General features: G+C 46.2%; 7 non-coding genes across 7 annotated transcripts; 4 read left to right on the top strand and 3 right to left on the bottom strand.

Moving 5' to 3' along the window:
* Nucleotides 1-552: 552 nt before the first annotated feature.
* On the bottom strand, nt 553-626 carry trnan-guu (transfer RNA asparagine (anticodon GUU)). Its single transcript has one exon. It is a non-coding gene; the product is annotated as a tRNA-Asn (tRNA).
* Nucleotides 627-1795: 1169 nt separating this feature from the next.
* Nucleotides 1796-1868, top strand: trnar-ucg (transfer RNA arginine (anticodon UCG)). The gene has a single exon. It is a non-coding gene; the product is annotated as a tRNA-Arg (tRNA).
* Nucleotides 1869-4717: 2849 nt separating this feature from the next.
* trnat-agu (transfer RNA threonine (anticodon AGU)) lies at nt 4718-4791 on the top strand. The gene has a single exon. It is a non-coding gene; the product is annotated as a tRNA-Thr (tRNA).
* A 1376-nt stretch (nt 4792-6167) lies between these two features.
* Nucleotides 6168-6309, top strand: LOC138234080 (U4 spliceosomal RNA). Its single transcript, XR_011187791.1, has one exon. It is a non-coding gene; the product is annotated as a U4 spliceosomal RNA (small nuclear RNA).
* Nucleotides 6310-11935: 5626 nt separating this feature from the next.
* Nucleotides 11936-12077, bottom strand: LOC138234079 (U4 spliceosomal RNA). Its single transcript, XR_011187790.1, has one exon. It is a non-coding gene; the product is annotated as a U4 spliceosomal RNA (small nuclear RNA).
* A 227-nt stretch (nt 12078-12304) lies between these two features.
* On the bottom strand, nt 12305-12421 carry LOC138234081 (U5 spliceosomal RNA). The gene has a single exon (XR_011187792.1). It is a non-coding gene; the product is annotated as a U5 spliceosomal RNA (small nuclear RNA).
* Nucleotides 12422-13367: 946 nt separating this feature from the next.
* Nucleotides 13368-13441, top strand: trnan-guu (transfer RNA asparagine (anticodon GUU)). Its single transcript has one exon. It is a non-coding gene; the product is annotated as a tRNA-Asn (tRNA).
* Nucleotides 13442-13758: the final 317 nt, after the last annotated feature.

The following is a 13758-nucleotide window of genomic DNA, read 5'->3' on the forward strand; positions in this document are numbered from 1 at the left end:
AGGAGGACAATGGACAGAAGAGCCAACGAACTAAAAATAAAAGAACAGATATGAAAAAGCCACCATCTTTTTCTTTTTGACATTTTCCGACTTTCATGCAAGCCAGGACAAAGTTGCTCGTAGCTACTTGTGGATTCAAATACTCTATCGAGTGCTTTGATGAGTTTTTGCAATTTGATTGTCGTCCTGTCAGCCTGTTTCTGTTTTTTTTTTTCAATCTAGGGATGGAAAGTATGAGGGAAATGATGGAGCAATCAATAACCGCTCCGGAAAAATGGCAGAAAGAAATGGTCCGTCACTAAGGACATTTGTGAAGCAGAGGAGTGACATCACCACAAAGGCGACACATTCTGCTGATGGTTTTGGTGAATAATGATTGAGGCGCGTTAAGAGAAAGGTAGCTGTGTCAGCATGCGTAGGCTGCAAACGATCAAGCAAAGGTTTACTCCATGCTGAAAAGAGAAGAAAAGAAGCACAACGTTTCGACTGTGGAGCCTTCTGCGCCATCTTCTTTAGCGGTGATGATGTTTACATTGGAAAAACGGAGACATGCGTCCCTGGGTGGGCTTGAACCACCAACCTTTCGGTTAACAGCTGAACGCGCTAACCGATTGCGCCACAGAGACTGACGGCTGCTTGTGTTCCCTACATTTGCAGGTTTATGGTCAAAGAAAACAATCACTTGCGCTTCTTGCAGCCAGCAATCTTTTTCCACTGACAACCAAGAAATGGATTTCATCTTTCACAAGCTGTATGGATTTCTTCAAAAACAAGTTATTCCAGAAAGGAAATGAATTCTTGCATTAAACTGAACCAAGCTGTACATGTTTGTCTGAAATGAGACATTCGGCACAACAAGACACGGAGAGAGGCACCGCTGGTATTCAGACCCAGGATCGCCTGCTTACTAGGCGGGCACTTTAAGCCACTAGGGAACAGCGCCAGCGGAGCACCGCGCTTTTACAGACACTTGGACACATCTGCGTTCGGTGTGCACTTAACCTGCTCTCTGAGCCCGTTGCCTCCGTCCCATTTAATAGCAGAACTGACGCCAAGAGAAATGATGAGAAATGGCATTTATCGGGCACTTTTCATGTCCAAGGAGCTCAATGCCCTTGACACCTCCACAAGGCGACAGAGCTGTGCATTCTTTGGCGACACCATTTTTTCTTTTGTTTAATTTCTATACTTATTGATAGAATAAAAATGATATGTCATGTACTGTAAGGGAAATGTCTCTTTTCATGGGGAAAGCTAGCACCAGCAAATGTTGTGTTTAGAAGAAGTGATTTAACATGACACGTGACCTAATTTACCGGAGCAAAAGCTCACCCAGCAAGCCCTGCTTTACTTCTACAGGAGAGAAGTAGAGTCTGCAAGATGTTCAGCTGGGTAGCTATGTCAGCATTCCTCGGCTGCAAAGGAACAAGTAATAGGTTTATTGCATGCTGAAAAGAGAAGAACGGAAACAGCGTTTTGACTGTGAGGTCTTCTCACACCTGTAAAAGGCTCCATGGTTTTCTTTCTTCTCTTTTCAACATGGAATACACCTATTGTCTGCAAGATGTGACAATTTCATGGTGTTTTGGAAGAAAACCTTTTTTCTTTGAATTCAAAATCAATCGGAATTTCAGCACAACACATCAACACTTTTTCTGTTTTAAGGAGATGATATTTTAAACCTGATAAAAATAGTAGGAAACACAAGTTTCTTGCTGTGAAAATTTAGATGGGGAAGTGTACTACTAGTAGCAGTGTAGAGCTCTCTGTGGTGGAGTGCAAGCGCATGTTCTATGGGCCAGTGGCGTAATGGATAACGTGTTTGACTTCGGATCAGAAGATTGTGGGTTCGAGTCCTGCCTGGCTCGTGAGGCTTTTAAACCTCTAAGGTTCCTCGGTAACAGGTTGCCGTCATGTATATGAACTATAGAAAAGCATTTGCCACAACCCGTAAATTAGCACGCAAGTGCGGGCTAGTGAACACAGAACTGTATGGAGATCATCTCCAGCTCCGAGCTCAATTGCAATGAAAAAACATGCAGAACAGAACTGGAGAGCAGCTGAATTTGTGCTCGGTAGGGTGGGGAGGACTCAGCATTGCTATTGTTCTAATTGGCATGAACTGCAGGGGATCTGAATCAGAACATGTCAGTTAGTTCGATCATTGCGTCAATATGTAGGCCACGTTAATACAGAATTATTACTTTGTCTGTCTCGTCTTTGTATATAGCTGAATGTCCCTGACAATTTCATGTTAGTTTTTAAGAACGACATTGGTGCTAATATATACACATATAGCATATAAGGAACACGTAAAAGTTTAGTCCATGCTGAAAAGATAAGAAAACCGCCACAACGTTTCATCTTGGAATATAAATCTTTACTTGTTGTTTTGCAGCCTACCCATTCTGACCTAACTCCTCCCTTGAAATTCCCTAACAGATAAGGGTATGTAACGGCTCATGCGATGCTCAGTTGCAATTTGTCCCAAAACAAACAAGAACAGCAGCTGAGGGTTTGAGTTTGAACATGCACTGTATTAAAGCAGCTTTTATTTCCATTGATAAATGCTAGATATTCCTACAGAGATTCTCCAGGTGAGTAAGCGATTCCTGTTTCTGTTTCTATTTCTGTTTCATATATATATACAGTATATATATATATGTTACATGTGTCTCTGCAATAGTATAAATGTGTTATACACTATCAGGGGCTGCTTTTTTGTGCACCTCATCTACATCAAGGGTTTTTTTTTTCATTTATGTTTGTGGACCTTCACCATTTGAGGAAGTGAGTTAGATAAGAAAGTTACAGGTATGGTGAGCAATGACTGACAAAGGCACGTACTGCGTATTCCTTACAGAAGTGTAAGCAATTTGTTCTAAAAAACACCGGCTAAAGTCCAACATCGTTAGCAATCTTATTACTTAAACAGAATTAACATCAATAAACTGTAAGGTGCTGGTACATGCGAGTAGATTTGATCTTCTATTAAACAAAAATGCAATTACAGCTCTAAAAAGGTCAACCTAGACTTCTGGAACAGATCTGTTCAGGTCATCGCTGTTCCTCTGACCTTGTGAGTCTTTGGAATTTTAAAAGTGTATTTTGCTTGCCTTTCATGTGGTCTGTGTACAAGTCACTGTGGCATATGCGGTCCTACACAGCCTTGCTATAGACGTGATGAGCCTCCGCTATGTTGCAATGGAGAACAGGTTTAGTACGGAGCTGCCGAGAAAATTCAGCTGGAAAGCTCGTTGCAGAAAAGCATCGGTATCTGTGTCCAGCGGCAAAGCGTCCTTCGTGGGTGCCGAAGAATCGATTTCACAGGCTGCGGGTCCAGGCGATTTAGAGTGTTAAAGGTCCCAGCGAAAACGAAACGGCGCTGGTCCTTTTACACGCACGCACGCAACCAAATGCAAAGGACGCCTTAGTCGGCAGGATTTGAACCGGCGCGGGGAGATCCCAACGGATTTCAAGTCTGTCACCTTAACCACTTGGCCACGATTACAGCGAGCGCCGCGGCCGCTGCCTTCTTGCTACAATCGAACAGGGAGTGCGAGGCGGCGGCAGCGGAGGCAACTTTTTTCAAGTTCGCTCTCCGTTTAAGAAACCTTTTACGCCATACGTGCAAGCACACACACACACACCTTAGAGGACTTAAGGGTGGCTTCAAGTTGGAATGATAAAGTCTCCCCGTTCGGACATGAAAACAGAACGTTCTTAGACAGAAAGCAATCAACAACGGAGACATGTGGACGACGATTTTAGTCACTGCACTTTGAATAGCATTTTTGCTCCAGTTACAGGAGATGCACCAATGGCCCTTGACCTACGCTCTTACCAATGCCTTGAACATTCAAACAAAACAGCCCTCAAGTCCTGCGGTTTAATATAACGCTGTTACGTGTCGAGGCAGTATTTGACTCTGTCCTACCGTTGAGACACGGGGCGTATATGGAAACGAACACATGCTACGGATCGTCTCTAATCGGTCCCTACAGTTGGAAGGCTCCTTGAAGCGTGCACCCCCATCATTCATCTTTGCGCATCTGTGAAAGGTAGACTCTTGAGCAATGTTTGAGCCAGCTCTAAGGCAACTAGTGCTATTGGACAGAGACCTCTGGAAGATCCTAAGAGTCTCTTAACACCACTTTCAGCAGCAAGCTTAATTGTTCGCTGGAGGTCTCCCACCCAGGTACTGACCAGGCAAAGAATCACCACTACATTGAATGAGGAAGTTAATCCTGAAATCCAATTACATATCTCAAGGTAAGACAAATCCATAAGAACATGTCTTAGTATTACTTCGTTTACATTAGTATGGCACTGAGTTGGAGCTCCTCTTTAAGCTGTGGTTTAGTTTTGCATTCATGTGTTTCTAGAGCAGTTATTTATGGGGGTGGGTGGGTCTTTCACAGAGGCTCAGGACAAATCCCCCGCCTGAAAGTCTAAGGTGTGCGTTCAGACAGTCACAGGTCAAGAGCCAGGCAGGAGGACAATGGACAGAAGAGCCAACGAACTAAAAATCTATTGCCATTAACCATTACTCTGCTGTTGCTACCTGTGTACAGCAGGTTGATCCACTTTCTCATGATGGGGCCAAACGTCATGTGCTCAAGTACCGATGTTAAGTACTGCCGGTTTAGGAGGTCAAAGGCCTTTTCTAGGTCTACACCTAAAATGCACAGAGGGAGGGAGCGAGCGCCGAGGGAGGGGCGCCGTGGCTTAGTTGGTTAAAGCGCCTGTCTAGTAAACAGGAGATCCTGGGTCCGAATCCCAGCGGTGCCTTCTTTGTTCTGTCTTCTCGAACAGTACTGGTCATTATGGACAACCGCCTACGGCTAGACTTAATTAAATGCAAGTATTCATTTCCTGTCTTTAACGCGACTTGTTTTTCTTAAAATGGATGCAACTTGCAAAACATGAAATACAAACCTTGCTAATCAGCGCTAGCGGCTGGCAAAAAAAAAAGAAGTCAGCAATGTTTTTTTTCTTTAACCTTAACCCTGCTAATGGAGAAGAGTTAATCGACCGAGTCTATGCAGCTTAAACGGTGCGCATGTCGGGTCCTTAGCTGAAAGGGTGGTAAATCACGCTCACCCCAGTCCTTAATCTTTTAAAGAGGATACAATATTGAACCTAGTCGCCACATCACATACATCCTATTCAACGATAAAAAGGTAACATCTATCCTCGTCCAGAGTAAATCTCACGTTGAGGGCATATTTTTTTCCACTTTACCATGAGTCGGGCTCGGCTGCACAGAGGAGAGAGCAGAGCAATGAGGTCACGGGGACAGGGGAGTCACATGCTGGCGGTTTGAATACGCGGAAGATCACTGAGGGATCCACAGTATGTGGACCCTCCGTGCGCCATCAGTCCGCACTCCGGACTCTGAATCCTGCCATCCGAGTTAAGATCTCGGCGGAACCTGAGGCGCAGTTCCTTCTTAAAACGTAATCTGGTGAGCATTTCTAGAATCGTACTTGTATAGATGCAGCCTTTAATGTGTTGCTAGGTTAAAATTGATGACTTCTTGAACTTCAGTAGGCAACTGCCCTCTTGATTTCGGATTTAATTTCTTTATTACAGGGGCGCTTTTATGAAGACAGAGTCATGTTCAGGTACTTTGCTTGATGGAGGAAGCTCATTTCGGACTCTGTGATCTGCTCACCTGGAAAGGTCTACTGTACTACTACAAGAGAGAAGTAGAGTCTGGAAGAAGGGACAATTTTATGATGCTTTGGAAGGTAATGCTTTTTTTTCTTTGAAATCGAAATGAATCAGAATATCAGTGCAAAAGACAAACTCTTGGTTTGGTTTAAAGAGATATGGTTTTAAAACAGACAAAATGTAGAAAACAGGTGTTTCTCACTTTTGGAAAAGAATGGACCGGGGGTAATATTTTACTAGTTGCAGGGCTGAGATCACTGGGTTACATTCCTGTAGTGTCACACCAGGGACAGTGGCGCAATGCATAATGCATCTGACTACGGATTAGGAGATTGTAGGTTCGACTCCTACCTGGCTCGGGTCGTTTTAAAACACATCGGGCTATTCCCCAAGTAGCCTGTGCTACTTACTGCATTGTAATCGTACCCAGTAAGAGATTTCCTTCATATAAATGAACTGCACCTGACAGCTTTAGAATAACACCTGGGCTCAGTACGGTGCTGAGAGCTCAGCGTTGCTGTTGTTCTAATTAGCACGCACGATTGTTGCTAGTTGAAAACTTTTCCCAATACCCCGCTTCCGCTGGTTTGCAATACAATCGGCGAAAGCAATTTTTGACAGTCTCGTCAGAGACTGAGCAAGGTGTTTAAAGACAGATTTTGTCATGGTGACATCATGGTAGAAAGAAACGAGCTTGTTACGTCTCAACAGAAACGCTCTTTATCTCTTTCAGCGTTATGCAGAGAACAGCGTCTGTCGAGATCACTTTTGAGTCAGCGCGAAACGCCGTGTGCTGTCAGTTTGATTTCATATTGCTCGTAGCGGCGCCCGGCTTTTGTCTGTCAAACGTTAGGTTGCGCTTCTTCATGCTGCATCGTCGGCATGAGTGGAGCTTTTTAAACGTCTGTACTTACTGCGCCCCATAAGAAATCGTTTGTCCCCGTTCAAAAGAGATTGTGCGATGTCCTGCAGCGTTTGCAAAGCAAACCTTTGACAGTTTGAAAAGAGGAATTTATTGTGCTTCCTGTGCGTGCAGTAGTTACAAAGTTACACGAAAACCCCCGAGAACAGCGAGGACCCCTCCCCCACTCCTGCTCCTCAGAACGAGGGCCAGTGTGGGGCCCCCCGGTGGAGCGGGTCCAGCGACGATACCCAGGATTCAGCGGAGCTGCTTTTCTCAGACTCTGCAAGTGCTACAGATGCCCTCCTCTCCTCCATCCAGTCCATCACAGAGGATCTGCAGCAAATGGTTGGTGAGGGGGAAGAGGAGACTGGTGCATCGGCTGCACCCCTTTCCCCTCAGTGCTCCCAGGAGCTGGACTTGAGGAAAAGGAAAAATGACTCTGTTTTCTCCCCGAGCGAGGAGGAAGGAGAGCATGGCGATGGGAACAGCTGGAACCCCTCCACCCCTCCCTCTACCCCCTTCCTTGAAATGGACTCCGTGAATGCTTTTACTGCTGCCACCCTGATGAAGGCTCATTCAGAGGATGGCTGGCAGGAAATTGGTAAGAAGAAAAAGAAAAAGAAGAAGGGACCAGGTGAGACAGAAGAGAAATGTGTTTTGTAAAGACTGGTTCCACTTTCTTATGTAATATGGCTCTAAACATAATATCTCTTAACACCAGAGGTATCAATGACAGAGTTAAATGCCAGTCTGTCTTTGATTACCTCCAGCAGAGAGAGGGAGATGTGTTGATGTTGCAGGAGTGTGCTTTAGCCTATCAAGAGAGGTATAAAAGCTTTGAAGATAGGTGGGATAAAGGGCTTTCTGTTTGGTCAGGGGACAATAACAACAGAGCCTCTGGCGTGGCCATTCTTTTCAAAGGATGGGCATTCAAATTGAAAAGTATTCAGAGGGTCATAGATGGCAGGTTGCTGTGTGTGGATGTGGAATGGGGGACCATTAACCTGCGGATATTCAATGTGTATTGCCCTACTGACGTGGGAGGAAGGGTGGAGCTACTCAAGGCACTCTCTCACCTATTGTTATGTAGCACAGACGTGATAGTGGGAGGGGATTTTAATTGTATCTTAGAGCACACAGACAGGCAGTCTAGCTCTCTGATAAAATTGGATTCCAGGTCACTGGCCCTGCAAAACTTAGTTCAAGACTTTAAACTCTCAGACACATATAGATGTATATATCCCACAACAGCAGGATATACATGGTCAGGGAGGAATAGCAGCTCCAGAATTGACTATTGCTTTGTCTCAGAGAGAGTGAAAGTTGTTGGGGTCACTCTTCAGCCTGTCTTCTTCTCAGATCATCAGGCTTTAGGTCGTAGAGTGGAACTCCAGGGCTTTGGCCCAGGCATCTGGAAACTCAACACAAAGCTGCTAGAGAACGAGGGGGTAGTATCCTGCTACAAGGAGAAACTATCACAGTGGCTGTCCTTGCAGTGTCTGTACGGGTCAGTAGGAGAGTGGTGGGAGGAGGTGAAGATGAGGACAAAGGCCTTTTTCATGGCTGAGGGAAGGAAGGCTGCTGCCAGACGGAGAGGAGTGCTAGCCAGGAAACAGAGGCAGCTGCAGCGTCTCTACACGATGATGCACAGTGGCTTCGATGTGCTCGAGGATATCACCCTTTTAAAAAAGGACATCCGGAGCATAGCCGAAGAAAGTAGTCGAGTGCAGTTCTTGGAAGAAAATGAGAAGTGTTCTCGCCTCTTTTTCAGGAAAGTGGAAGGCTCCAAGTCTGTCATGGAAAGTGTAGTTGATGAGGAGGGACGAGAGAGAACAGAGCCGAGTGCAATCCTCTCCTGCACCGAGGCCTTCTACTCAAGACTGTACAGCTCTACAGAGGTAAAGGATGAAGAAATTCATTTTTTTACCTCAAAGCTAGAAAACGTTTTGAGTGAAGAAGATAGGGAAGTACTTGAGAGGGATTTGACAGTAGAAGAGCTGAGACAGGCTATGGAGAGCTTACAGAAGGGGAAAAATCCGGGTGCTGACGGGCTCCCTAAAGAATTTTATTGCACCTTTTGGGATCTGCTTCAGGATCCGCTGCTGCTCCTATTCGAGGAAAGCTATAAGACAGAATTGCTGCCTGACTCCTTAAGAGAAGGCACTATCTCTCTCTTGTTTAAGAAAGGAGCAAAGAATGACATAAAGAACTGGAGACCCCTCAGCCTGTTAGGCGTGGACACTAAGATCCTGTCCAAAGCCCTTTTCCTGCGCCTACAAAATGTAGTGGCCTCACTGGTAGGGAAAGAACAGACTTGTGGGATAGCAGGATGCCTGATGAGCGACAACCTGGCCTTGTTGAGGGATGTCTGTCTGTACTCAGAGGATCGCTCCCTCCCTCTGTGCATTTCAGGTGTAGACCTAGAAAAGGCCTTTGACCGCCTAAACCGGCAGTACTTAACTTCGGTACTTGAGCACATGAAGTTTGGCCCCATCATGAGAAAGTGGATTAACCTGCTGTACACAGGTAGCAACAGCAGAGTAATGGTTAATGGCAATAGATCACGCCCCTTTGAAGTCTGTTGTGAGGCAGGGCTGGCCATTATCCCCCTTGTTATTCGTTTTGGCTATGGAGCCCTTAGCCTGTGCCTTGCGCCAGGATCAGGCCATTAATGGGATACCAGTACCTGGAAGTGGGGGAGGAGAGGTAAAGACATCTCTATACATGGATGACGTCACCCTGCTCCTCTCTGACAATGCCTCAATTAGTAGAGCTCTGCAGTGCTGTGATCGGTTCTCTTTGGCTTCCTCTGCAAAAATTAACAAATCAAAGAGCGAGATTTTTTATCAGAACTGGAGGGAGCCAAAAGAAGGACATGATCTCAGGCTGCAAGAGAAGAGAATTAAGGTCCTGGGGGTGTATTTTGGAGAAGAGATGGGAACAGTTAATTGGCAGAACAAATTGCCAATCTTAAACAAAAAACTGATGCAATGGAAGAACCGAGACCTCACCATGACAGGGAAGGTGCTGGTCATCAAAGCCAAGCTCTTGCCTGTCTTGAATTTTCTGGCTTCTACCTTCCCAATCCCACACCGTGTTGCGGCGGTGCTGAGGAGATTGATGTTTCAATTTCTATGGGGTGTGAAGCAGGAAAGACTCAGAAGGGAAATAATGTACAGGCCGCTACCCTCAGGGGGGAAGTCTGTCCCAGATATTGCTACGAAGCTGCTGTGCATTTTCCTGGCCTCTGTGCTGAGAGGCTTTGTAACAGCACCTGCAGCGCGTACCTGGACTTATTTTTCCAGGCTCTGGGTAGGTAGGGAGGTGTTCAGAGTGTGGGGTGTCAGACCCAAGCTGGATGTCCCACTCTCTGACACATGCCCTGCAATTTATGGGACAGTTAAAAGTTTTCTAAGATCTCACACAATTGGCCATATTCCCCTCCGAGATGTCAGCGTCCAAAAACTGGAAGATTTCTTTGCACCCCAGAACAATAGGCAGACCCCTGTGGGCATTTTAACATCAGCCCAAACAAGGAAGGTGTGGAAACACACATCCTCTAAGTTTCTGTGCAACATTCACAGAGATTTAGCCTGGAGTGTCGTCCACCAGTGCTTACCGGTACGAACTTCCTTGTACCGTATGGTCCTCACACCCAGCCCTCGCTGCGTTAGGGTGGGCTGCAGCGAGGAGGAGACTGTGACCCATCTCCTGTGGTCCTGCTTTTTTGCTAAGGCCTTCTGGGCACAGTTTGAAGATTGGTTGCAGGCTCTCTCGCCCCAATTTACCCTGACCGCTGCTTTCGTCATATACGGCATCTCTCCTGTCAAACTTCCTCCTGACGTGTTTGACAGGATCTGGGCCGTGGTGAACAGTGGGAAAGACGCCCTGTGGAGAGTGAGGAACATGGGGCTGTTCAAAGGCATCAAGATCCCAGTCAAGGCTACAGGTAGCCTGGCCCTGTTCATCACCCGAGAGAACTATTACCTCAGAGATCTGTGGAGAGAAGGGAGGGAGGAAGCAGAAAATCTGTGGGAAATAGAGGGCATAGGTCAATATCTCAAGAAACTGTGAAAAACACTATCATGTTTAAGTAAAGAATGTGATTTGCTTCAGAAAAAAGAAATTGTTGCTATGTAACTCGTACCGTGTCAAAATGTAATAAGATGTGATCATATATACTGTTTTAAGTATGTATATTAATGTAAAGCATTTGTGATGCCCTGTATTTTATTGTGAAAAGGAAATAAAAGTTCTTAAAAATCGAAATCGCTGGAGGAAACAGTCCATCTGGCCATGAAACTCATTTGAACGTCTAGCTACAGCAACTAACAATATCATGATTTATTCAGGATGTGTGGAATCAGCACGTCCCGGAGACAGCTTCCGAAATCGTGAGCATTCTCTGGTGGTGTCCTGCAGGGCACCTGTGGGCGTGCATTGGTGGTATAGTGTTGAGCATAGCTGCCTTCCAAGCAGTTGACCCGGGTTCGATTCCTGGCCAACGCAGTGGCAATTGGTTTCAAATGCTGTCATGAGCCTTGGATTATGACTAGCAAAGCGAAGCCTTTTGAAAGAGCTAAAGCACTGCAAAACGGAATTGAAGGAGAATCTTACAGGGGATTCTGAGCGGTGTCTGCATACACGCAGTCCGATACGGGTGCTGAAAGCTTGAGCTACTCTCAATGTCATGCTGCCTTTCCCCGGAGTAAATCTGTTACATTGAAGGAATGCTTCTCGCAGGTTCAAAAGGGACCCTTGTTAATTGGAGAAATCAATGATTTCTAATGAATTCTGTATGTGTTAAAAGACAGCTATACACAGAAAACATGCAGGACACTGCCCATGATGTTTCCCGAGCCGAAACACAGTGCGTTTTTCCAAGCCATCTGACAAAGCCCGCCCACTGAAAACTGCAGCAGATCGTGTAAAGACGTTCAACTTTGTAACTACTGCACGCACAGGAAGCAGAATAAATTCCTCTTTTCAAACTGTCAAAGGTTTGCTTTGCGAACGCTGCAGGGCATCGCACAATCTCTTTTGAACGGGGACAAACGATTTCTTATGGGGCGCAGTAAGTACAGACGTTTAAAAAGCTCCACTCATGCCGACGATGCAGCATGAAGAAGCGCAACCTAACGTTTGACAGACAAAAGCCGGGCGCCGCTACGAGCAATATGAAATCAAACTGACAGCACACGGCGTTTCGCGCTGACTCAAAAGTGATTTCGACAGACGCTGTTCTCTGCATAACGCTGAAAGAGCTAAAGAGCGTTTCTGTTGAGACGTAACAAGCTTGTTTCTTTCTACCATGATGTTACCATGACAAAATCTGTCTTTAAACATCTTGCTCAGTCTCTGACGAGACTGTCAAAAATTGCTTTCGCCGATTGTATTGCAAACCGGCGGAAGCGGGGTATTGGGAAAAGTTTTCAACTAGCAATAATCGCGCCTCGGCTAAACCTCACAGGCTACGATACTGCCACTGCGCAAAGCTGACGGTTGCCAGGCAACCGCGGGGATCCTATGGAAATCGTTATCAATCGTCTCATGGCATGTCGTTGCTGTAACGCTTCATATTTCACAGCATATTCCCGCCCCCCAAAGAAAAGAGCGCCAATCAGAGAGGCGGAGACCGAGGACTCGCAGAGCAGACGGCCACAGTCGCCGTAATAAGAGCGATTGTGAGCGGTTTTAGTTTCTCTCTTTGACCAGCCCAGCTGCGCCCCACCCGAAGGCAGGGAAGCACAAAAATTGTATGGAACTCATTCATGTTCCTCTCCATGGAAATCTTTAGTAAAAGGCAAAAGATTTGTACGAGATGAAGAGAAACCAGAGTGCGTGGCTGGACAGCTGCAGGAGCCCAGGCCGCCTTCAAGGCCTCTGCCCTGCCGGTCGTGGTTGGCAATGCACCTGGCCTTACAAACGAGCCAGTGGGGCCCGTTCAGCTCTGGGCTCATCGCCTGCGGCTCTCGGCTTACCTGGCAGGGGAGATACCTTGATCAGCCTGTAGTTAGAGTAGTTGGATTGTTTTCTTGTTTTGTGGAAGCAGTGTTTGTTTTGCAGTATGAGATGGCAACCTTTGGATCCCGCAAGAATGCTGTACGTTTTGAGCTTTTGGATGACCTCTTCATGGATCGTATGCAGTTCAGCAGAAAAGTGTTACAGAAGGAACGTGGCTTTGAACCTCGGCACTTGGATTTCATCTTCGCTCTCCCAGGTCAGAAAGCATTTGAGGTTGTTTTTGCTACCTATTCTCTGTTTGAACAATGTGTGGATGTGTTTGAGGCAAAAAGAGGGAAAGTTCCTGCCCTTGAGAAGATCAACTTGCAGCCTCTGACACAGAGAGAGAGGAAAACGGTGCATGTTGTTATGTTCTCGGAACTGGCAAAGACGGAGGACATTCACACCTGGCTTAAGCAGTACTGCACCGTCCACCATGGAACTGAGGTTAGAGATGTTGACAGTATAAAAACAGGAGCAAGGAAATTCGAGGTTCGCTTGCTACCGGACAATGTAAATGGAGGCTTAAGGCACCTGCCCTCTACAATCCGGCTGGGCGCCTGCAATGGCTATGTTTTTTATGTGGGACAACCAAAGGTGTGTCGGCGCTGTGGTGTTGTGGGACACCTGGCATCGTCCATACATTTCAAAATCCATACAGCTTGTGAAAGATGAAATCCATTTCTTGGTTGTCAGTGGAAAAAGATTGCCGGCTGCAAGAAGCGCAAGTGATTGTTTTCTTTGACCATAAACCTGCAAATGTAGGGAGCACAAGCGGCCGTCAGTCTCTGTGGCGCAATCGGTTAGCGCGTTCGGCTGTTAACCGAAAGGTTGGTGGTTCAAGCCCACCCAGGGACGCATGTCTCAGTTTTTCCAATGTAAACATCATCACCGCTAAAGAAGATGGCGCAGAAGGCTCCACAGTCGAAACGTTGTGCTTCTTTTCTTCTCTTTTCAGCATGGAGTAAACCTTTGCTTGATCCTTTGCAGCCTACGCATGCTGACACAGCTACCTTTCTCTTAACGCGCCTCAATCATTATTCACCAAAACCATCAGCAGAATGTGTCGCCTTTGTGGTGATGTCACTCCTCTGCTTCACAAATGTCCTTAGTGACGGACCATTTCTTTCTGCCATTTTTCCGGAGCGGTTATTGATTGCTCCATCATTTCCCTC

The sequence above is a fragment of the Lepisosteus oculatus genome, unplaced genomic scaffold, assembly GCF_040954835.1.
Source record: "Lepisosteus oculatus isolate fLepOcu1 unplaced genomic scaffold, fLepOcu1.hap2 HAP2_SCAFFOLD_722, whole genome shotgun sequence".
Lineage (NCBI taxonomy): Eukaryota > Metazoa > Chordata > Actinopteri > Semionotiformes > Lepisosteidae > Lepisosteus > Lepisosteus oculatus.